The sequence below is a fragment of the Crocodylus siamensis genome, chromosome 4, assembly GCF_052110815.1.
Source record: "Crocodylus siamensis isolate JL-2025a chromosome 4, ASM5211081v1, whole genome shotgun sequence".
Classification (NCBI taxonomy): Eukaryota; Metazoa; Chordata; order Crocodylia; family Crocodylidae; genus Crocodylus; species Crocodylus siamensis.
Window position 1 is genome coordinate 128,767,362 of NC_143398.1, and position 23,769 is coordinate 128,791,130.

General features: G+C 40.6%; 2 protein-coding genes across 2 annotated transcripts in view; one reads left to right on the forward strand and one right to left on the reverse strand.

The window, feature by feature from the left end:
- The window catches only part of LOC149866486 (uncharacterized), a 315,323-nt gene that overhangs the window by 273,825 nt on the left and 17,729 nt on the right, over positions 1-23,769 (forward strand). The gene's annotated exons all lie outside the window — the stretch shown is intronic.
- The window catches only part of LOC149866489 (uncharacterized), a 237,348-nt gene that overhangs the window by 33,113 nt on the left and 180,466 nt on the right, over positions 1-23,769 (reverse strand). The window lies entirely within an intron of this gene.

Below are 23,769 nucleotides of genomic sequence, written 5' to 3' on the forward strand. Positions count from 1 at the left end.
TGGCCTGTGACAACTGTATCAGCTAGAGTCTTGTTTAAACTAAATGTGTAAGGGCATAGATTCTGTATAGCCTCCTTCCAAGTCCTACTTTGAAAAACATGCAACCTTGCACTAGGCATAAAGCTTGCTAGTTAGTTTGCTTTAAAATTAATTATATATTCCTTCAAACTGGAAAATCTTCCTCTCAGGCTTTGTACAGCACTGAACAGCCAGAATATTGCTCTAAGCGTTAATAAATTAATGCAACTGCCTTCCCTAGCAAACAAAAACCATGACACTACTTTGTCTAGTTAAACACTTGTAAACCAGAAAATGTAAACATTAGGATAGAACACATAACTTATGGATAAATAAATCAGACTACACATTGTCCTCTTTTCACTTATTAATACTTAAAATATTTGTTGTCTACTATTAAGGCTTCATGCATTTGAGGGAATTTTAGGGTTTAAAATAAATTCTTAGATAGAAAAGTTCTTGCTTCCAATTTCTTCATGAATGTTAGCGTTTTAAAGGCTCCTTTGAATGAAAGCCTGTTTAAAAATATCAAAGACTAGATTGTGCAGGGACATAGAGCAAAGTACAATCCTTTCACACCTATCTGCTTTCTATGGCCTATGCCTGTATCCCTGGACACAGCACCCAACATGTAAGGCAGCAAGTGCCCTCAGGGAGAAACACCTGGTACAAGTGCAAGAAAAGTAGAGAGAGATGGGAGAGGCATTGGTGGAGTCATGAAATGGGTGTAACTGGCAACATAGAGTCTATGAGGAGAGAAGGTTTTCACCTATGCTGCTCTCTGATGAAACAGTGTCACAAAATACTCCCTCCTACTATAACAGAGCAAACTCAGAGAGAACAGTAAGTCCCAGTGCTCTGCCTGGAAAAAAAAAATCACCTCTTCTTTGGATGGAAAATGTCCAACCCATGATTATATCTTAAGTAGGAAGCACAGCTTGAGGCTTCCAAATTATGTATTTTCCAACACCCCTTCCCCCAACACACACTTTTTCTGCTGTCCTTCAAGGGTCACTTAGCTTATAACGCCCTCCCCCCAAACCCCCCCAAAACAACAAACCAAACAAACCCAACCAATTTCTGATATCTGTCATCTGCCATCATCAGTAATATTTATTGAGAACTCCTGCAGAACTTGTTTTCTACAGGTGGTCATAAATGGTCTTGAAATGATCCATAAAAGCTTTCATCCAAGGGAAAAACCTTTGAGTAAAACAACACCAACCAGGTCACCTCTTATGCATTGCACAAACGAGAGTTTAATGTTAAACTTAATCACCTCATCCATCCCCTACCATACAAAGAGATCAGAGTTTTCAGCTGGTCATGCATATGCAACACTGACTAGAGAACACGGCACCTTTACAGCCTCCAGCAGTAGTATTCCATAACTGCATGGACAGCAGTAAGTAAGGGAGGATATTTGCTGGCTTGCCAAGGCAAATGAGAGTTATTAGAGCTAGCCTATAGCAGCATCAGGTGTCACATTAGTGTCCAAAACCATTCTAATGAATGAGCCACAGGAGTAACAGCACAGTCCATCCACGGGCTCAAATGGATACTTGATCAGGCAGGTCCATCATCATCATCTCTCTCTGTCCAGTAGACAGTGTCAGAAACAAAGCAATAGCCTATACGGACCATTAGTTTGACCTGGTACAGCAGTTCCTATATCTCCTCTCAGCCTTAGTGAGAGAGATGATAGGCACATATTTACCCTATTTGTACAGTGGCAAATATGTTAGTGCATGGTGTATACATACAACGTGGCCTATCTGCATCATTATAGTATACAGAGAACACTATTGCTCATTGTCAATACCATCTCTTTAATATAAGAAATCCAATGCTACCAGTAGCAAAAACTGGAACAAGCTTACAAAGAAAAAAAAACATTTTCAGTCTTTCAAAAAGTTCTGTTGGTATGGGATCAGTGGAAGATAGTGATCCATAGCCCTGCAGGAGACAAGATAATTCAGGAAAGTGTTTGCTTTGCATGGAGAACTATTTAAAAAAATAAAACAAGAACAAACAAACACACTTAATGATGGAAGGTTGAAGAGAAAAGACAGATTTCATATACATATATAATTTTCCTTTTTTCTTTACAACACTGAATTTAATTGAACGTTCATTTGCACAGTCAAGAAGCACTTTCTAAGGCCCTAGAGCAATGCTCTAAACATTTGTGACTGATTTATTTGTCCAGTGGCCTAACAGAACCTACTTGAAACCCATGGGAAGGTGTTGACAGGTGCTGGCAATGTTTATATAGGAATATTTGTCGAACTGACAGTAGGTAATGTTTTGAAACATAAGCACAAAGAGTCAGCCATCTATGAATATGGGATAGCATCAGAAGATCTTTGCTTAGTCTAAATCAAATTGGACTTGTTTTGTGTTTTCTTGCCAAAATGAAAAAAAGTTTCAGGTTGAACAAAACGTATCATGTTACCCAAACTGATTTTTTGTGTTTGTTTTAGATCCTTAAAAGTAAAGCAAAGGAAATGAAAGGTCAGAGTAATAAAGCTGATGCCCTCCTTTCCAGTTTTATCAGGGGTTCTGATCTTGGCTCTACCTAATGTAATTGTTTATCCAAGGATCAAGAGGAGAGATTAAGAGCTACCAAAATATCCTCTGGTGGATATTATGGTGGTTAATATGGTGGATAAGGCACTATTTTGGAAAATAGTGGTATTGTGGGTTCAAATCCCCTCCAGCAGAGAAAGTAACTGAATTTATATCTCCCACATCCTGAATGAGTACCCTAACAACTGAGCTGCTCAAATGATGCTACCACTATTGACTCTACTTCCTTGTTGTCCTGTGGTAGTCTGGAAACTCTGGCCATGAATAATTTTTTTTTTCCTAGCTGCGACTATTTGTTAATAGATTCTGGATGAATGAAAGCAGATTATGCAGAAAATCACTATTATCTGGAGGAAAATTATCATGCAGTTCTATCCTCACTGAATCATCGCATGCTTCATCATTAATAGTGGGTGAGGAAAGTATCTCCAAATACCCCTGGCAACTGACAGCACTGACCTCTGTTCCTTCATCATCTCTCCAAGTATAAGAGGTCTCCATAGGTTGCTACTCCCATCTTCCCTCCTCTCCGCTGACCCACAAATGACTACATCACAAGGGCAGGTCAGAATTCTGACCCCATTTTTTTTAATCAAGGAAAGTTTCCATTAAAGTAGGGATCTATGCTTATTTCTTAAAGACCACTCTCAAAAGGGAAAAAAAAAACGATATTTTTTTAAGTATGCCTTTCAGTTTCATGCTCTTTTGAAAGAGTTATATAAGGCCAAACATAAGAGACTGAAGAAGACGTTTCATATACTTCTGTCTCTCTCAATTAAATATGTGACTGACATTAAGAGTGATAATTCCTAAAAGCAAAAAACCCCAAATATTGCAATGTAACACAAAACATAGAAGTTGATGCTACTGTAGATGAAATTTGTTATATAGATGAAAATGACTCTTTATTCAGCATTTAGTTTGTACTTTCTATCTCAGATGCAGATATCAGAGGTCTCAGGCATGAAGTCACTGTTATTAGGCATCCCTTTAAAAACTCTAGTTTTGGTCATTTATGTAAAATTATTCAATAGCTCCACAAATTAACTAATGAACCTCTTGCTCTTTTTTACCACAAGTGTTCCATGATGGTGACCTCCCATATACTGTAGTTATGTAAAACAGTTATAGGATTATACCTCCTCCTTTTTTTAGGGCAGCCAGACATTAAAGAGACCTAAAAATGGGACTATCTGGGATAGAAATTTGATTTACTCATATACAGAAACATTATGTTCATTTCCTCTGCAGAAAATTGTATTATTAATCATTGTCTATGAATTTTAAATCAGTAAAGTATCAGGGGAAAATGTCCTTAATACTGTATTCCTCAAATGATTTAACTCTATCATGGTTAGAAAACTTTGTATTTAATAAAACAATTTAACAAAACATAAAAATGGATTTTAAAATAAGCACATTTGCAGGTTTTAAAACAGGCAGACAGATGTCAGCAAAGAAACTGTGTAATAAAGCATCTCAGAGCAGCTAATATATGCCCATATGGTAGGGGTTGGATGAGGTGTTTAAGTTTAATATTAAGCTTTCATTTGTGTAATACCAGTAATGTGTAAGAGGTGATCTGATAGGTCTTTTTGGCCTCTAAGATTTTGCTGTTAAATGAAAGCCTTTATGGATCTTGGGAGTTAGTAGAACACTTCCTAATGAATACGTTGGTATTGTTTAACTTGACTGCTTTGAAACAATCTGCCCTGGATCATTTTGATCACCAGAGTGCTCTAAGATTTTTGGGAAGCAAGTACTAGAATTAAATCCCCAGGACATTTAGGAATATCTCAGTGACTGCTTTTTTCATAAAGTGGTTGAACTGCTCTAGATAAGATAAGGATTGAACCAAAATTTCTTTCAGAGCTGGAACTGAACCAAAACTGAGGCTTAAAAAAATCTTATTAACTTTGTATAAGGCTTAGTATTTTTCTGCTGTGTATGCAGTCCTGTCTCAAAGTAGGGATGGAGGCACATGAAAAGGGATAGTTTAGGCCTCAGCTATGTTTTAAAGACCACACTTTCTCTGTGAATCAGTTGTGCTGTATGTAATAGTTGTGCTCTTCTGGAACAACACAGACCACAGTGCATATTGAAGCTAATCGCATTAACAAAAGGTGACCATGCATGCCATTTTTGCCAGGCCCACTTTCAACACCTGTCTCAGACAGCCTGTCATTCTGGTCAAATGAATGCTTTTGCCCTGTTTGGTTGGCCAAAGGGAGGGGGTGTGATAGAGCATTGCCAGTCCTTTGGTATTCAAAAGAGCGCTGCATACCTTCTCTTCCCCCTGCCACCCACAGATATGCTGGCACTGCATCCTCTCTTTCTCTTTGTCTTTCTCTCTCTCTGACATCTGAGAGTGCTGGAGAGCAGCAGCTGAGGTTTGTAAACAGCTGGATATCCATTACAGTGCCCCATTTTGACACTTGGGAAATATGGTCACCTTAATTTTCAGGTGAAAAGATCAAGAAAAAGATTATATGAAGATTTTCAGATCATTGTGCAAGACATTCCTCTCTGGGAGAATGTTTCCACTGTAATGAGTATGGTGCTTCCAATAGCATGTCCTGTCCCTAAAATACCCAAAGCATAACCTGAAAAAGGAGGAGAGAACTGGAGTTCTTAGAGCCCACTAGAGATTTTTCTGCTACAAGTCTAATTTAATAGGGAAGGTCTAATAAATTCTATGGTGATAGGTCTATACACAGACAGATATCTAAGACCACTAGAGAAAGCAATAAAAAGATTATCTGAGTATTTCTGAAAGACTGGAACCAAGGACATACTTGTGGAAAAAATTTGTACTTGTGAGATTTACAGACTCTCTCATTCTTTTTAACAAATAGAATTGGGGTAAGTTCTAATTAATTCTGAATACATATCTAAATGTTGGGTTGCTTATCCAACCTGCTCATGCATCAGACTCCTTTAGCATGTATTTTATTCTAATAGTCTAAATCTAGAAATCTACCTGCTTATTAGTCAGAAGAAGTTTCTTGAATACACTAATGTATCTCTAAAATTACAGATTGCACCAAATAAAGTTTTATTGGAATGATTTTTGCAAGCTGAAGTAACCATCTGCTTTTAAAGAGGCCAAAGTGGGCAAATATGAGTTAATATTTTTCAGCAAGCTAAAAAGTCAATCCTGCCAGATGGAATCTATGTGCTTGACTTCAGTCCCATTCAGGATCATGTCCTGGCTCAGGTATCTAAATATGGATTTAAGTAAGGACTCAACCTGGCAGGAGTGCAGAATGCTGAAGCAAAACATGTATGCACAAATTTTAAGTTTACCTATGTGAGTAGTCTCACTGGACAGTTTAAAATGTGCTGCAGAGCTTTGCTGGACTGGAACAAATGCTTAACAGCATCATGAAGAATGAAGCCCTCCTAGGTTAATTTTCAGAGAACCTGAACAGAGCTGTTGGCCAATGATAGGAACAGATTTTAGTGCCTTACTGTCTTGACTGTGTTGCTTTCCACAAAAGGACTCTATGGCCCTGATCAAAATCCCATTGAAGTCAATGAAAGGATGTCCATGAAATTGTGGTGCAAAGGCATCTCTTTGAGGCATTCAACGTTACTTTTTCCTAAATAGAATGAAAATTTTAAGTTTGCTCTCTATCATTGCCATGTCTGACTTGCCATTTTTAAGACCACAGCTCAAACCACAGGTGATCAAAATGATCCAGGGCAAATTGTTTCAAAGCAGTCAAGTTAAACAATACCAGCGTATTCATTAGGAAGCATTCTACTAACCCCCAAGATCCTCCTTTGATTGCTCCATATTGGTACATTTAGATTAGCAACTGCTCCACCCGTGGCATTCTTCAGTAACTTATGCACATAACAGGGTCTCTACTAAGCATCCAGGAGCTAATTAGCTTGCAAGATAGATAAGTTTCTACTTCTAACCTAATTCAACCTCTTTCCAATTCTTTCAGCTGTATAGAATTTTCCATCACCTTTCTATTCTGTGACCATTCGGGATCATTGTGGGATTTCCCCCCCCCGCCATCCCCACAGTCCTGAAGCCTCCAAACACACATACACATGCTTAACTTAAAGCACATAAGTAGACCTGAAGAAGTCATTTGAAGTTCGCCCAGTAAGAACTGCAGATTCTCTGAATATTTATATACTAGTGAATTGCCTGTCAAGAATGACAGAGGGGGCAAGGGGAAAGGGGGGGCAAGGACGAAACATCTCCAGCCACCACCCTGCTTCACCTCCGCCTCCCAGGAGCAGGGAGGAGAGGGTCTGGAAGCTTGCCCTGCTGTCCCCTCCATCTTCCTCCACCAGCACACTGCACTGCCGCTGCCCTCCAGCACCACTGGCTTTGGCCCCTGTTCCATCCCCACCATCACGGCAGTGCTCTGAACTCTGGCTGGTTGCTTCGCTAATCAGTCAGAATGCTCCAAAAGCATTACAGCCAGCCAGACTAAGCCCTTTATTATATAAGAACTAGTGAACTGCCCATCAAGAATGATTGGGGGGGGAGCTTGCTAACCCTATCCTCCCTACCCCATACTGCCACCATCATGGTGGTGATCCACTGTCTCCAGGGAGTGGGGGGAGGGGTGGGTGGGGAATCTGTTCCCACCATCATGCCAGCGATAGAATCAAAACACATTCCATAGAATCAAAAAACATTCTGACCTGGTGTGATCTTTGCAGCAGATGAAATGCTATATTATTTTTACATAGTCAAGAAATGAGCAAAAGGTAAGAGCTGGCATTTTCCAACATGTGCCTGGATTCTAAAAAGGTTCAGAACCACTACTCTAAATAAATCAGCTTGAAAGGGTCCCCTGTTAAAGAATGGCATTATTTTTACCAGCAAAATATTTTTTCAACAGCGTGTACTTTGATAAAACACCAGTTGTCTTTGCAGAAGACATAAACAGGTAATTCCAATATAATATTTCAGCTGGAGAATAAGATGGTTAACAAGGTCAGAAAAACAGAAGCATATTTCTGATGCCATAAATGATTGTTAGCCTAATAGTTCCTGTATGTAACAAGGAAAGGTGAAAGGGAAATCTGGTAGCCACAATAAACTATCTTCTACCTTTTTGTTCTGAAATATTGACCTTACATTTAAATTCTGTGATCAAGGGACATTAGAACTGTTATAATTAACTGCTTTCATATTGTGTGGGCTAACAGGTAAAAACATCTTAGGAACACTTATGGACAATAACTGTTTATTAAACCAAGTGCTATGTTTATTGATGAAAAAAAAGAGCCAAAAACAACCCTTTCGAGAGCTGAAAAGGTATCAAGTATTCCAAATTATAACCTTTGCAACTTTCAAATCCTTCAGAATTGGAGTTAAAAGTTATGGTCTTTCCACAAGACATCTCCCCCCACTATTATTGGCATTATTACATATTCTAATTCTCTTTCATGAAGTAGCATAGATCAAAGAACTGTTTATGAGAAAATACTCATTAATATAGATACAAACCCAGGCAGACTATAATACAGAATTTGTTTACATTGCAGTACTGCTGAATGCAACATTATAACGCTCTCACTCTAAGATGAACTATTTGGGCAAGCATCATAGAATCATAGATTTATAGAATCCTAGAAAATTTGTGTCAGGAGATCATTTAGTTGAACCCCCTGCTCAAAGCAGGATGATCCCAAACAAGGTCATCCCAACCAAGGTTTTGCCTAGCCTAGTCTTAAAAACCTCCAAGGATGGAGATTCCACAACCTCTCTGGGTAACCTGTTCCAGTGCTTTACTACCCTCCTTATGACAAAGTGTTTTCCTAATATTTAACTTAAACTTCCCTTGCTGCAACTTGAGATCATTGGTCTTTCTGTCACCTGCCACCACACTGATAACAGTCTAGATCCATCCTCTTTGGCACTATGCTTTAGATAGTTGAAGGCTGCTATTAAATCCCCTCTCAGTCTTCTTTTCTCCAGACTAAATAAGCCCAGTTTCTTCAGCCTTTCCTCAGTATTCATGTGCCCCAGCCCCCTAACCATTTTTATTGCCCTCCACTGGACTCTTTCCAACTTTTCTATATCTTTTCTGTAGTGGGGACCCAAAACTAGACACAGTACTCCAGATGTGGCCTCACCAGTGCTGAATAGAGGGGAAGAATCACTTCCTTTGATCTGCTGGCAACAGTCCTACTAATGCAGCCCAGTATGGTGTTAGTTTTCTTTACAACAAGGGCACACTGTTGTTGGATTACATTCAGTTTATTATTCACATTGTTTGTTATATTAATTTACCAGTTAAAATGTAGAACTAACGAGTTATGTTTCAAGTTTACATGAAGAGGTTGATACATATAATTAAGAAAAATCCACATTTGTCTGTGTTTTATGGTTCAAGCTCCCAAACTAGCTACAATTATTTTACAGACTCTAGTTTACAAGCTGTAATTTGAGATAAAAAAATTTAAAATATTGCTTGAAACCTGCATGAATAATTTCATTCACAGAAATAGTCTTACTCAGTCAACAGGCCTACTCATGTGATTGAAGATATACATTTGTAATAGTTTTCAAGGTAAGGTCTAGAATTATTTTAGTGGTTTACTAACAAATGAACCAACACATTAATTGGATACTTGACATCCCAATGTATCAAAAGTATCCAATTCTGCCTTTATATACACAGCAGGGGCATGCTTGGGGTGCGGCAGCAGTGTGGGTTGGGACTGGCCCCGGGGCGCCTCCTCAGAGAAGGCCCCTGCGGTAAGGGAAGGGGCATGGACATGATGCAAAAAGCGGTTCGTTTCTTTTGGAGGCTCGCAAATAATTCTCAGGCACACACTATTAGCAGCACAAAAGGTGTATTTGCAAATAGGGTCAGAGCAGAGACAGAAAATCTTAAATTGCTCCGCTCCTGAGGAAATCTGCAGCAGGTACTATATGCTTTTCCTCCTGGGCATGTGTGCAGCAACAGGAACTCTTACAGCTCATTTCCGGTTCATACAAACACATATGTGATTACTTCACTTCATTCGTCGCATGTATATTATAATTAACTACTTAAGTATGCGGGGCGGATAGGCATATATGCATCAGCTAATTACGCACGCTCAGAAAGCTCTCTAGGTTACCAAGAGTTGAAATTCCCCCCCCTTTCAAGGACACAGTTAGTTGAATTCCAGCTTCTGTAATCTGCATGTGAAAGTCAGGGGGAGAGAAGAAAAGGGAGTGATTCTTAGCACAAAAGGTCCTTGGTAGTGTTGCTGTTTATCAGGTACGAGATGCAAACTGTGCAGTTCTAACAACACTCTATTCATTATGCAGTTCTAACAATATTTCTAACAGACAGATCTTTATCCCAGTCATCTAAGAGCCCCACATGCCCTGAGCCCTGGTGCCATGGGCTGGGTGACAGCACAGCAGGGCAGGTGGACTGCAGGGGCAGAATGGGCAGGGTGGGGACTGGAGCCATGGCAGAAGATGCTTCTAGCAAACTTGCCTTCCCCACCCTGGGAAGGGGGCAGGGGACAGGGGTGGCAGGCTGTCTGCAGCCAGCACCCAGCAGGCCACTGGCCCCAGGGGAGTAAGTGGAGATGGGGGGCTCAGCCTGCAGTCTCCTGGGTTAAGTTACCCCTCCTCACCTTTCACCAGGGAGGTAACTGGCCTGGCATTTCCTGGGGGCTCTCGGACCACTAGGAGCCCTACCAGGCCACCCTTCCCCGGCAAGGTGCAGTTTTAGGTCATGCCCAGAACCAAGCACCTCCAGCTCCTACCTGCTAGATGTTCCATGTAGCTCAGGCAGGCAATTATTGTGCCTGGGCCAGCAGTAGCAAACTGCTATGTTTATACAGGCAGCCAGTGTTTTAAAATGGCTGCCGCAATCAAGCACTTGAAGTCACAAACCCCAAGTTAAGCACCTGCTTTTTTGTGGAGCTTAGGATTTCAGACACAGCCCTGTAGTTGTAACCTATTGATTGTAGGTAGTTCCTGGATCAGTCTGATCTTTATTGCATCATGTTTTTTAGGAGCTTTATTGTCCTGCTGACTAAACAGGGAGTCTGTCCAGCAAACCCCATTTCTGTGCATCACCCTCACTGGGCCAGGTGACAAGTAATCAGATGTTGCAATGCATAAAGTGCCTGACCCTTCTTGCCTGAATCTGAACCTTCTTGCCCACTCTGCAGTGGAATAGACTTGGAGAATGATTTCCCAAGTCCTAGACCCATGTCTAAGTCACTGGGGATAGGACTGTCTGTGATGTCACAGTACCAGGCTTATTTTCCTCTGAAGGTGCATATCTTGCAAGTTTCACTTTATATACATTTATATTCATTTTACTTGTGCTATAAATAAAACAAGTTGAATGCTTTAAGGCAACATTTCTTGAAGGATGTTGGGAAGGAGAATGGATTGTGGATGAAAAAGCAAAAAGGGAAGATAGTTGGGTAAGAAATATCTGAAGGGATGAATGGGTGAGAGAGAATGTGAAGAAAACCTTATCTAATAATGACTATTAGGATACAGAGAAGAACAGCTCTTTAAAACTTAAAATGACTGTCCTTTACAGACAGTCTGTTCTGTTTTATGTTTATGTTCCACCATAAAATAAGATTTTTTAATTCAGATTTAAAGTTTAGAGATCTAGCTCCAACATACCAGTATAGGAGCAGACAAAATGGAAGTTTTATCAGTTCAACTGACTTATATTTCCAAGTAGTAAATTTTATCTCCCTATGTCTCTTTTTAAAATATTTTAGTATTATATATGACCATAGCTAAAAGGGAGAAAGACCTTCAAGGTAAATCCTAACTCCATTACAGTTAATAATGGTTTCTTGGCCTTTTGGGTAAGATTATGTCTACAAAAATAGTTGTACACTGCATGCTAAAACCTATATCTCAATATGTCTCACCACCTTACAACTCCCTACTGATGCATTTACCATGCTTGGGGGGTCCATATCCTCTGAACAGTGATGAGAGACTATGGTTTTCTTGCCCCCTCCCCCACTTCCTCACCCAGGGAAGATGTAGGTGGCACGACCAACTGTGTGTCTTAACATCAACACACTCCAGCTACATTCCATGTAGCCACAACATGTGGGGTCCTGTATCCTCTTTAGCTTCTATAGCCCCATGTAACCATGATTCTTAATATTCACTAATAAAGCAGAATTCCCCTCAACCCATTTGGAGGCCAGGATTTCACCTGGAGAGATCAAGTTTCAAAGCTGAGTTTGTAGGATGATGTTGCCAGTCTGTAAAGGTGCCTCTGGGCCCAGTTTCAGAGAAGGGCTTAGTTAAGCTGGATTGGGGGTAAGGGGAAGTTTAGAGGAGGAACAATTTTATACCCTCTACTTTCACCTTTGGAAAGGTCACATCTGGGATTCTTGCACAAGCAAAACCCTGCTTTCAGAGGGCTTACCATAAAAGCTGATGAGATTTTACTTTAAAACTATTATATCTAGGCAGGAAGAAAACAAAATATCAAACTGACCTTTTAGGGACTGGAAAGGATCTGTACTGGCTAATATGATCAGAAAACAGCTGTTTTCAAAAAGCCTGACAGCTGCTCAAATGTCAGTTCTTATAACTGCAAGATTCTCTATAAATAAAATTTGCTGCAGTAAGAATGCTAGCTATCATGAGGTTTTCTTTAAAAAACCAAAACAGTATTATATGGACAACTAAGCTGTACCAGTGTGTTCCCAGGTGACATTTTAGCAGAGCACTGCAGACTACTGTTACCTAAGTTGGTAGGGTAGAACATATCAATCAAATACAGAAAAGACAGTTTTAATGATGTGAAGTGCCTTGCTCTACTGAACTTCTATAGTGGATACAGCAAGCTGTAATATACATCCTTTAGAGCACAAAAACAAGAGACCAGAACTTCTGGTGCCTGCTGTACCACTGCTATATAGGCCTAAACTAATGCTCTTGGAAGGAAGGCAGGTAGGAAGGCCATTATTTTCAAAGGGTCTGGTTCATTGCTTCATGTACTTCTCCCTTCAAATTCAGTGCAGTTTTCAGTAGGCAGTGCTTACACTCAGTGTAGGGGCACGAGCACAATTAAGCCTTTGAATTCTGATGTTGTTTATTAATAAGAAATGTGGCAAAGGGAGAAATTCTCAGAGTCTCAAGTCTAGATGCAAGAAGCAAGAATCCAGGGTCAAAATACAAGGTAATTTAGAATTTAGTAGTATTTTAGGAAGTTTCACACTCATGCTGTTCTCTTATGTTCATGGAATGAAAAACTATATATCTATAGTGTACATTATTTTAGGAAGTCAGGAAGAGTGCTGGGCATTAAATTAAGTGCATTTGGATGTAGACCAATGATTCTCAACCAGGATGCCATGACAGTCCTTTCAAGTGTGCTGCAGGGTGCCAAGCAATGTTACCACTATTAGGTGTACAAACCCAAAATATTCAAAGAGGAATCCATAGTATTAAAAACATTTTGATTGTTGTGGTCTGAATTCTTTGCAACAGAACAATTTTTCCAGTATTTTTCTGTTGTCATTTAAATGAATATTAAGTTTTCTTACAACCACTTAGATTAGCTGGACCAAAAAAAACTCCCTTCCTCTTATCTGGAAAACAACTGGCATTATAATGGTCACGAGGCCATTAAAAAAGAATACTTTATCATTTAGCTACAAAACTAACCAAAACACCTAACCCTTGAGGGTTACTTGACGATTAAATTACAGCTTTAAACATCATTAAAATCTGAATGCATGTGTTGCAGTGTTTCAGGGATAAAGGTTGTAGCCATATTGGTCTAAGGACATAGGCAGACAAGGTTCTTTTGGTAAATCCAATATCTTTTATTAGACCAACTTAAATAGTTGGAAAATTGTGTTGTAATGAGTACCTTGACAGGATTCTTAGGAACTATGCCTATTACTTCTTCAACTCACATGATGTTCTAATAAAACAGCAGTGTCACAGCCCCATGTCCTCAATTCAGATTTCATTTACATGTGTGTCCTGATTAGGTTGGTGTATATTAATTAACTCTACAGCAGGATAATACTTGTAAATTCAAGTACGATACTGCTGTGGAACTTTTTATTGCACAGCAGCATATGTGTAGATGCTTCCCTGGCTGGCTGGGGCATGAGGCTCCTTCAATGTGGGGGGCTCCCTGAAGGCTAGCTCTGTACTGGAGCACCCTTGTGCCCCAGCCATCCCCTCTGCAGCATGTTGAGCTGGGAAGAGAGCAGCCCCAGGTTGGCAGGCTGATCCTACAGGTCCCCTGACAGCCAGGGCTGCTCTAACCAGCTCAATGTGCTGCAGTCCCAGGTGTACATTCAAACAGCACACTCAGAGCAATAAACTCTGGAGTTTATTGCTTCACATTAATTGAACATGTAGAAACGCCCACTATCACCTTTTGTTCTGCATTTAATGTCTGACATGGGTCTATTCTCTTCCTCATTTCCTCCCTATTTTCCCTGTACATCCTACCTTGCCATTCAGTCTCCTTCCCAATACTCATTTCTCTGCTATTTAAGTTCCACCTTCCTATATATTGCTTGGTTCTTCTCCCCAGGATGTTTTTCCAGTTTGAAAACAGCCGTAGGCCCTGAGAGTGGTCCATGCTTCCAGTGATTTCCTTTTATGTAGCAGTGACCTCAGGTAGGTAGTGTAATGTAACCTGCCTCCTTGTGGTATACCCTGAATAATGCTAAATAGTCTAGAACACAATGATGTTGAACTGTCCTTTGGGCCTCATGGTCAGTGATCATGAAGACAAATGAACATCAACAGGTCTTCACAAAGCTTCCAGACCTGTAACACTGGGACCTCACTGTGCATCTGCCAACTCAATATTGAGGGGATAAACAGAGCCAAAAGTGAATATTTGTTCAAAATTTTGGCAGAAAAATTAATTGATGTCCTTGTCTTCAAGAAACTCACACTGCCGATGATCATCAGTTACAAAAAAGGGGGAGAATCGCTGGACTCAGGGTGGCTGCATCCATTAATCATCTTCAGTGTAATAGTGTGGCAAATTACATTAAAAATAATATCGACAACTATAAAGTCATATCAGTCAGCTGCACTGAAGATATTTACATAATCTCAGTCCAAGTTTCTGACATGACAATAATTTATGTGTACAAACCACTTGCCATTGCATGGCCAACTTCTGCCTTACCTCCTTTACATCACCCAAGCATCTTTCTAGGTATCTTTAATAATCAACACAGTCTATGGGGATATCACCACAATGATCAAAATGGGATTAAACTTCTAGATTGGATACAGAAAGAGGACCTTGTATTAGTCTAAGACGTGAAAGATAAAACTACTTGTCATTCAGCCTGCTGGCAACAAGACTATACACCTGATTAGTATTTCATGATGCAGAACTCGCAACAACACAGTCCCCCTATACGCCACAACATTCTTGACAACTTCCCACACAGTCAACACAGGGCAATTTTATATACAGTTGGAATTCAAATTCCAATAATCAAATCAACTCCAAAGCTCAGATGGAATTTTAGTAAAGCTGCCTAGATCTCCTTTGCTAATCAAACTGACTTTCGTATCGGATGGATAAAACCCAAAAGTGAAAATGATGTGCAGTTTGGGGGTGTAATATTAGGAGTGGCTATGAGATGTATCCCAAAAGGATTTAGAAAAGAATACATACCAGGGTGGAATGAAGACATTGATAATTTTTATAAGGAATTTAAAGTAAATGACAACTACCGCCAAGCTCTTACAATTTCTGGACAAGGCTGAAAGAGAAAAATGGATACATACAATGGAAAACCTTAATTTCACCCATTCAATTAGGAAGGCCTGGGCTGAATCTCACTGACTAGGCTCAAGCACTAAAACTTCAAGACCCCAAACCCACATTAGACTGGCAGCAATAGTCAATCATATAATTTCCCTGTCTAAGACTCCAACTGACAAGCTTTTTACAAGACAAGTGAAATCATATTTAAAAGCAAAGAAACACTCCATTGCACCAGCCTCTTCCTTCTCCTAACTTTTTACTGTACATGAGATCCAAAAGGCCTTTGGAGCCATAAAGAAAGGTAAAGCCACATGTATGGATATCTCTAGAATTCCTAAAAATCTGTGGCCAAAAAACTTCACTGGCTAGCAAAGGTTTTTTTACCAATATTTTGGAAACTGGAAAATTACCAGCCTTATTTAATAAGCCAAAAATAAAAGCAATAGTAAATTGTAAATTGGGATCCTGGTAAGGATCCCAATAAGACTGAGAACTACTGCCCAATAGCATAACTTAAAATTTATTAGAAAGATTGACAAATAATAGAATTTATCAGACCATAAATTAACATATTCCTCCTGAGCAAGCAGGGTTTAGACCAAACAGAGGATGCTGTAATGAAATCATGGCCCTCACTACCAATATAGAAAATGGCTTTGAAAAGTCACTAAAAACTGTAGCTGTCCTCCTTGATCTCTTGGCTGCATATGGTAGAGTCTGGAGACAAGGCTTCATCTTAAAGTTCTTGGGCATCATACCTTGCCTTAAAAATGTTAATTTACTAGACATCCTAGAATCATAGAAAGAAGGACTCAAAGGGACCTGTAAGATCAAGTCAGGTCCCCTGCCATGGGCAGGAGGTAATCGGGCTCAAATGAGCTCAACAAGGTGCTCAGCAATGGGTGGTTCCAAATTTTTCTTATAACATTAAGCATAGACGACAAAAATTGAATAATGGATTCCCACAAGGAACAGTCCTTGCACTCCTGCTGTTTAATTTTTAGTCATGACTTCCTAGACACCTCCTCAAGAAAATTCATATATGCCCTTGTTATGTGGCAATATTGTTTCTTCAGAACAAAAATAATACTCACAACTTATCTGAATATTTTAGATAGCTACCCTAAACAATAGGGTCTGCATCCAAATGCTGGGAAAATGTAAATGTCTACATTTCACTAGAACAATTAACAAGCTAATTATCAACCCATTATTGTTAAAAAAAGAATCAGTTTCTACATTATAATGCTACTCCAAAATATTTAGGAATCATTTAAGATGGAACACTGTGCTATAAAAATTACTTTATTATGACAGTAGCTAAATTAAATAATCTGCTCCAGAAACTTACTGGGACTTCTTGGGTAGCGGATGCCAATGCACTGAGAATAACAGCCTTAGTGCTGGAATATTCTTCAGTGTAATACTGGGCCACAATGAAGTTATAGATAGCCCACAGTAATAAGGCTGACATACAACTCAATCAAGCAATGCAAATCATTACTAGAACAAGCTGAACCATCTCTCTTTAGTGGCTTTTTATTCTTAGTAACATACATTCTCCCCCATTAGGAAGAAAAATGTCTTAATTAAATTAGGGAGTAACTAAACAATAACTTGCAGCTGGCTATCCACAAAGATCTCTTAAACCCACCATGTCCAAGATTAAAATCCAGACATCCTGCTTGGAGAAATTATACAGAAATAATTACTACAAATCCCACCATTAGACCAGCTGACTTTCAGCTCCCTTTGATCTTTGGTCTTCTCTAAGCTGAATCAGGACAAGACACAGCAGATGTGGATTTCTGTTACATTGATGGGGCTGGACTAGTTCACCAAACTGCCACTGTGGTTCTCATTTTCAGACTTTGAATCACATCACCTTTGAATGCCTTCTGTATATATTTAACAGAACTCTGTTGGATCGGCACAATACTACACCTGAGGCAATCAGCTGGCTGCAAAATTTGACATAAAATTGTGAATATATATCTCCTTGTTCTGTGATCACTGAATCTTCATACACCTATAACCCTCCCCCCACACCAAAAAACCCCACAAACCTGCTCAGGTGGAAGCACATAAACTGCTTTTTCTTAACTCCACCTGCTTTTTTTAGGCAAAAGGGCAATCAATAGGCATAGACACAAGTAAGAGTTTTAACCTGATCTGGCCCCTAAAAGTGCTACAGCTATGACCAAACAGAAGTACTTGATGCAAAGCATTTTAATAGGCCCCAATACTGCAAAAATCTGAACCCTTGTTGCATGAAGATGAAGATGCTCCAAAATAACGTAGCTTTAGTAACTTGTGTTTGAATCACCTCCCAGTTTTGGCAGTTTTCAGAATGGGAGGGGGGAAAGACAGTAGAGAATCTGGTCTGGAATTCTTTTAGTGGGTGCTCGAGGGTGGGATGAGTGGATGAGAACCAGATGGGAGCCAGGTGGTGGGGGGAGGCTCCCATTTACCCATTCCACCCTCCAGCACTGGCTGGAGAACCACTAACATAAGATCCCTCTGCTCCCTTTCACCCCTCCCATTCTGAAAACAGTGTTGAGGCTGGGAGGGAGGAGGGGCATTGACAGAGGAGAATGGTTGCAGTCTCGCAACCAACGGTTGGATTCTCCAACCACCCAAACCAAACAGTGAACTTCTGTTGTGTCTGGAGGATCGTTGTAACTCTCAGTGCTTCCAATGAAGCAGTATGAGTTATAGCAGGGAGCTGCTCTTTTGTCTGTGCTGCAAATGGCTTCCAGGCTGAAGTTCTTTAGATTAAACTCAAAGGCATGTAGGGTCTTCTTTTCAATAAAGCTATGGAGTTATCTGTAACTTATCAGGTTCACCATCTGCCACAAGGTTGACAAATCAATCAGCAGGATTGAAGTCCTGGACTTCAAAAATGCTGACTTCAACTGGCTCAGAGCAATAGTAATGGAGACAATGCAGGACCAAGAAGGTGGCTTAAGGGTAGAAAAAAGAGGGATAGACATTGTCCTTTATTGATCATGATTTTTGTTAGAGTGACAATAATTTGGATTATTAAGGAGCACTGGATTTGCAGCTGAAATCATTCTGCTGCTGACCACAAGGCAGAATGATATTTAAGCCATCCATTTGCTTATGCTAAGTAACCATTTATGCTGTGTCAACCATTTATGCTGTGTCAACCATTTTCTGAGGGAAAAGCAGCAAGTGAATCTGTATGAGTCTGTGTGCTGTGAACTAGCTACAGTGAGGAATGAGATAAGATAAAGGGGCCCAAAAAAGGGGTAGAAGATGGTACAACCTAAGACAGAAAAGCAGACTGGAATGTGAAAAACAACATGTAATTGGTAACAGATGAACATGTCTGATAATGGTCTGAGATGAACATGTGCAAAAAGGTGAATGGTGATTGGTGAAGAAGCCTCCAGAAGCTTCCAGGTTTTGATCAAAGTCTGCCCACTGATGGAAGAGCAGGAGTCAAGGTCTTAGACATGCACTCATAGCAAAAAGACATGTAAATGAATGAAATGCATAGGCAATTCCATGCTAATGAAGCAAACAGTAAACAGAGGTGGAGCTTAAGATAGGAGAATAAATGGGTGGAACAGAAGGCAGGATGGAGATAAAGTGAATGTTAGTAAGTATAAACCAAAGTGTATAAATATAGGAAAAAACTTGTTCATTGCAGCTCCCCATATTCCATCAGTGTGGGAGCTGGCCTGAAGCTGTCTCCATTCTGAATAAAGCTGTTGTGAGCAATGTGTGCTGGTGTTTGCTCCCTGCTCTGCTCTGGCTAATGAGTAACAGGATCCATGGGTAATTGGACCATCGTCTCCCTAGTCATTGGGCGCCACATAGACTTGGGGTCTAACAATTTTAGACTCTATTATTTAGGTAGGCATTCCAGGCATGTATCAGATGGGCTCCAAGTGATAAATATTTAATGACATAGAACTGTGTGCTGCTTATTACTTACACAATTATTTATGCATATATTCTATAAACTAATTGAGAACCACAGAAACCAAATGATGTACAAATGAAAATTGCATTTTGGAAATTATACAGCAATTGCAAAATTCTTAGATCTCCTATTTCTCACTTGGAAAATACTGTACTACTAACAAGAACACTAAAACTATGATGTTAATGTTACAGAATCCACTCAATTGTTAAGAACTCTTCCCTCTAGATGCCAAATTTTTCAAAGCTCAGGGCACTTCAGAATTATTTTGTCTCTTCTTAGGTTTTAGGGTAAGAGGCCACTTCAGTTGAGCTACATGTGAAGTCCTAGGAGCAGAAAAGAATCTAACATGTCAGGGACAGGGGGAGTGAAGAAAGCAGAGGGTCGATTTGATGGTGAGCTTTTCTTCTGTTGTTTCAGATCATCTGCCTTCACAAGAAAATTTAAAGTGAATCACATTTGCCTTTTGTCACCTGAGTTTCCGGGGGGGGGGGAGGGAGGGGGGGGAGAAGGGTCTTCCATGCATTTATTTTGTGCCTTCAAGTAAGTTCTGTCTTAGCTGTCTACTTTATTTTTCATTAGTTATTTTGATTTTTTTCAACCCATTACCAGTACAAAACAGTCTCTCTCAAAGTTAAGCTGACATTTTTTGTATTGAAAACTGAATTTTTGGTAGCTTTGTATGCCATTTGTATTTCTTTATCCTATTTATACTGTGCTCTGTCTTTAGTAGACAAAGAATTCTGCTGTAGGAAAAACCCAAAACTATGCTTTGGGATTTAATTTGCCAGAGGACAATGTCCACAACAAATGTGCTTATGAAGACCTTAATACTAAGGGAACAACAGAACAAGAATGAACAACTGTAAAGTGTATCTTCAATTAAGTTATATCCTGTATTCATGTATTTGGAAAAAAATTATTAGGACTTCAGTGGACTAAGTAATCAGAGTTGACAGAGTCCACAGCCTACTATGGACTCAGTCTAACTGTGATTATAAACAATTTATATAGTTTATAAACAATTCTGGAGAACTGAAAAATTAAAAGCAGATGTGGATTAAAATAGCTGCTATGATACAGAGCAGATGCACTTAACACTGGAAGCAGTTGATAGGAAAATTACCTCAATTTTTATTATGCCTAAAAACAGAATTCTAACAAAATAAAGATATTTCAGTACCATCTTTGAGACTTTAAGGTCATCTCAGCTAGGTCTCTTTGACCTCAAACAAGAGAACAAATCCCCATTTTGTATAGCTTTTCAATTAATATCAGATGTCTTCATTTTCATAGTAACCTTTCCCAGCATGCTCTTCAAATAGCTAGTCCTTCAAATTTGGAAGAGACAGAGAGATGCAATCCTAAAGTAGTTCTTCAGCATTTGCTATCTATTTGTTAACCATGTCTCTTGTCACTATACTCATCCTCATACCCCCGTTCTTATTCTGGAGGTGCATCGAGTCAGTAAGTGTGGAAACTTTACTTATCCACAACAACATGAGTGGAACAGAGGTTTGGTTTTGTCTTGAATACTCACAAAGTACCTAAATACTATTCTAAAAAATCCAATCCAACCTTTCCTTACAGTCTGCTAGAAGTAGCCAAAGATTAACTCTTCAGAAAAGACTATGGCCACAAACAGGTGTCCATTTCTGAGACGCTTCCACCAGTAGAAATCTTTCTGGGAGAGGGAGCCTGTTCTCTCCCCTGTTCTCTCTGCCTTCCTGGGGTGATTCTTATTTGAGGAAGGTGTGGGAAGTAGTGCCTGCTCCACTCCTCCTAGTCGCAGGGGGAGTGGAGTAATGGAAAGACTCCCTGTGTCTTCCCCAGACTGGGGTCTGTGGAACAAGAGGGGAAGAGCCTCTTCCATTCCACTCCCAGCCTCTGGGAGCAGCATGGAAGAAGGAGCACTGGATCAAAGCCCTCAGCCTCTTCCCAAAGTTGGGCAGTGCTCATTCTGGGGGGAAAGAGGCAGGGAACAGAGGCAGCTGCTGCCAGTCTCCTCCACCCCAAAACTTGGCACTGTCCAACTTGGGTAGGGCTTTGCCTCACTTGTTGCTTCATCTTCTGGACCATTCTGGAGGGGAGGGGAAAAGTGGGGCAAATCCCCAAGACCTCTCCCATAGACTGAGTCTCTGGAGTCTGAGGAGCCTGCAGAAAGCAATGAGTGGCTGCTCCTTCCTTCCCCTCTTGGTCTACACCATCCCCACACTTTCTTCAGATGGGGAAGGAACCAGTTTCAGGAAGGCACAAAAGTTTCTCCCCTAGTTCCACTCCTCTTGGGCCCTGGAAGGAATTATGCCAGGACAGTACAAACAAGACATTCTCCCAGGACCAACTTCTCCCTAGTTGGAGTCAAATTATTTTTTCTCCCAGAATTGCCATGTTTGGTTTTGGAAAAAAATGTGTGAATATTTGTACACTTTTAGTTTCTATTGGGAGAATGGTAATTCTCCCAAACAGAAATTGAATGTCTGTACATGGCTAATGTTTATACTGTGCAAGGCAGAACCTTGTAGAGGTTCTTCAGCTAATTCTATGGGTGCTAGCTCTGAACGTGGATGCTATATAGCTGCATTAAGTGCTAGTCCAAAGCTATTTAGCTCAGTGAAGAAGCTGTATGCCATGTAAACACATTTTGAAGTGCCAATCCAAAATACATCACTTACATTCCAGGTGCAAGAGCGGGTCCATTGAAATTAGCTGCGTGTTGAATCTGGGTGCAGGCAGGCTTCCTGTGACATAGAGGAGGACTTCATGTTGTACATATTTTACATTGTTCATATTACTTCACTTAGATTCATAGATTCACAGATGTTAGAATCGGAAGGGACATCAATAGATCATCGAGTCCGACCCCCTGCATAGACAAGAAAGAGTGCTGGGTTCAGATGACCCCAGCCAGATGCTCATTCAACCTCCTCTTGAAGACCCCCAGGATAGGGGAGAGCACCACCTCTCTTGGGAGCCCATTCCAGACCGTGACCACTCTAACTGTGAAGAAGTTCCTCCTAATGTCCAGTCTAAATCTGGTCTTTGCTAGCATATGGCCATTATTTCTTGTGACCCTCAGGGGTGCCTTGGTGAGTAGAGCCTCACCAATTCCCTTCTGCACCCCCATGATGAATTTATAGGCAGCCACAAGGTCGCCTCTCAACCTTCTCTTACAGAGGCTAAAGAGGTCCAGGTACCTCATAGGGCTTGGCCTGAAAGCCCTTAACCATATGAGTGGCCCTTCTTTGGACCCTCTCCAGGTTATCCACATCCCTCTTGAAGTGTGGCACCCAAAACTCCATGCAGTATTCCAACTGCAGTCTGACCAACGCCCGATAGAAGGGAAGTATCACCTCCTTGGTTCTGTTTGTCATGCATCTGCTGGTGCATGATAAAGTGCAGTTAGCTTTTCTGATGACTTTGTCACACTGACGACTCATGATCATCTTGGAGTCCACTAAGACTCCAAGATCCCTTTCCACTTCCATGCTACCGAGCAAATCATTTCCTAGGCAGTAGGTGTGCTGGACATTTTTCCCCCCTAGGTGAGCACTTTGCATTTCTCCTTGTTAAATTGCATTCTATTGTTTTCTGCCCATTTGTCCAACCTGTCCAGGTCTTCCTGCAGTTGTTCCCTGCCTTCCGGTGTGTCCACTTTCCCCCGCAGTTTTGTATCATCCGCAAACTTGGACAGAGTACACTTCGCTCCCTCATCCAAGTCACTGATGAAGACATTGAAGAGTATGGTTCCAAGGACTGAGCCTAGTGGGACCCCACTACCCACTCCCTTCCAGGTTGATACAGACCCTTCCACTACCACTTTCTGGGAATGACCCTCTAGCCAATTTGCCACCCACCGGACTGTGTAATCATCCAAGTCACATCCTCTTAACTTGGTCACCAATATGGGGTGGGATAGGGTATCGAAGGCCTTCCTGAAGTCTAAGTAAATGATATCAACCCCTACTCCTGTGTCCAGGTGTTTTGTAACCTGGTCATTAAAAAAGGCTAGATTAGTCGGGCATGATCTACCCGCTACGAACCTGTGCTGGTTTCCCCTCAGCATAATTTTTCCTGCTGGGCTCTCACATATATGAGCCTTAATAATCTTTTCAAAGACTTTGCCAAGGATGGAGGTGAGACTGACTGGCCTATAGTTGCCTGGATCCTCCTTCCTCCCCTTCTTGAAAATAGGGACCACATTGGCCCTTTTCCAGTCCTCTGGGACCTGTCCCATGCACCATGAGTGCTCAAATATTCTTGGCAGTTGCTGTGCAATGATATCAGCCAGTGCCTTCAGTATCCTTGGATGGAGCTCATCCGGGCCTGCCGACTTAAACTCATCCAGTCCTTCCAAGTGACTCTGCAACATCTCAGGGTGAACGCTTGGTAGTCTGGCACCTAGCTGTTGCCTCTCTACAATGTAAGACTTGTCTTGCCCCTCATTTAGGAAGACTGAGGCAAAGAACTCATTGA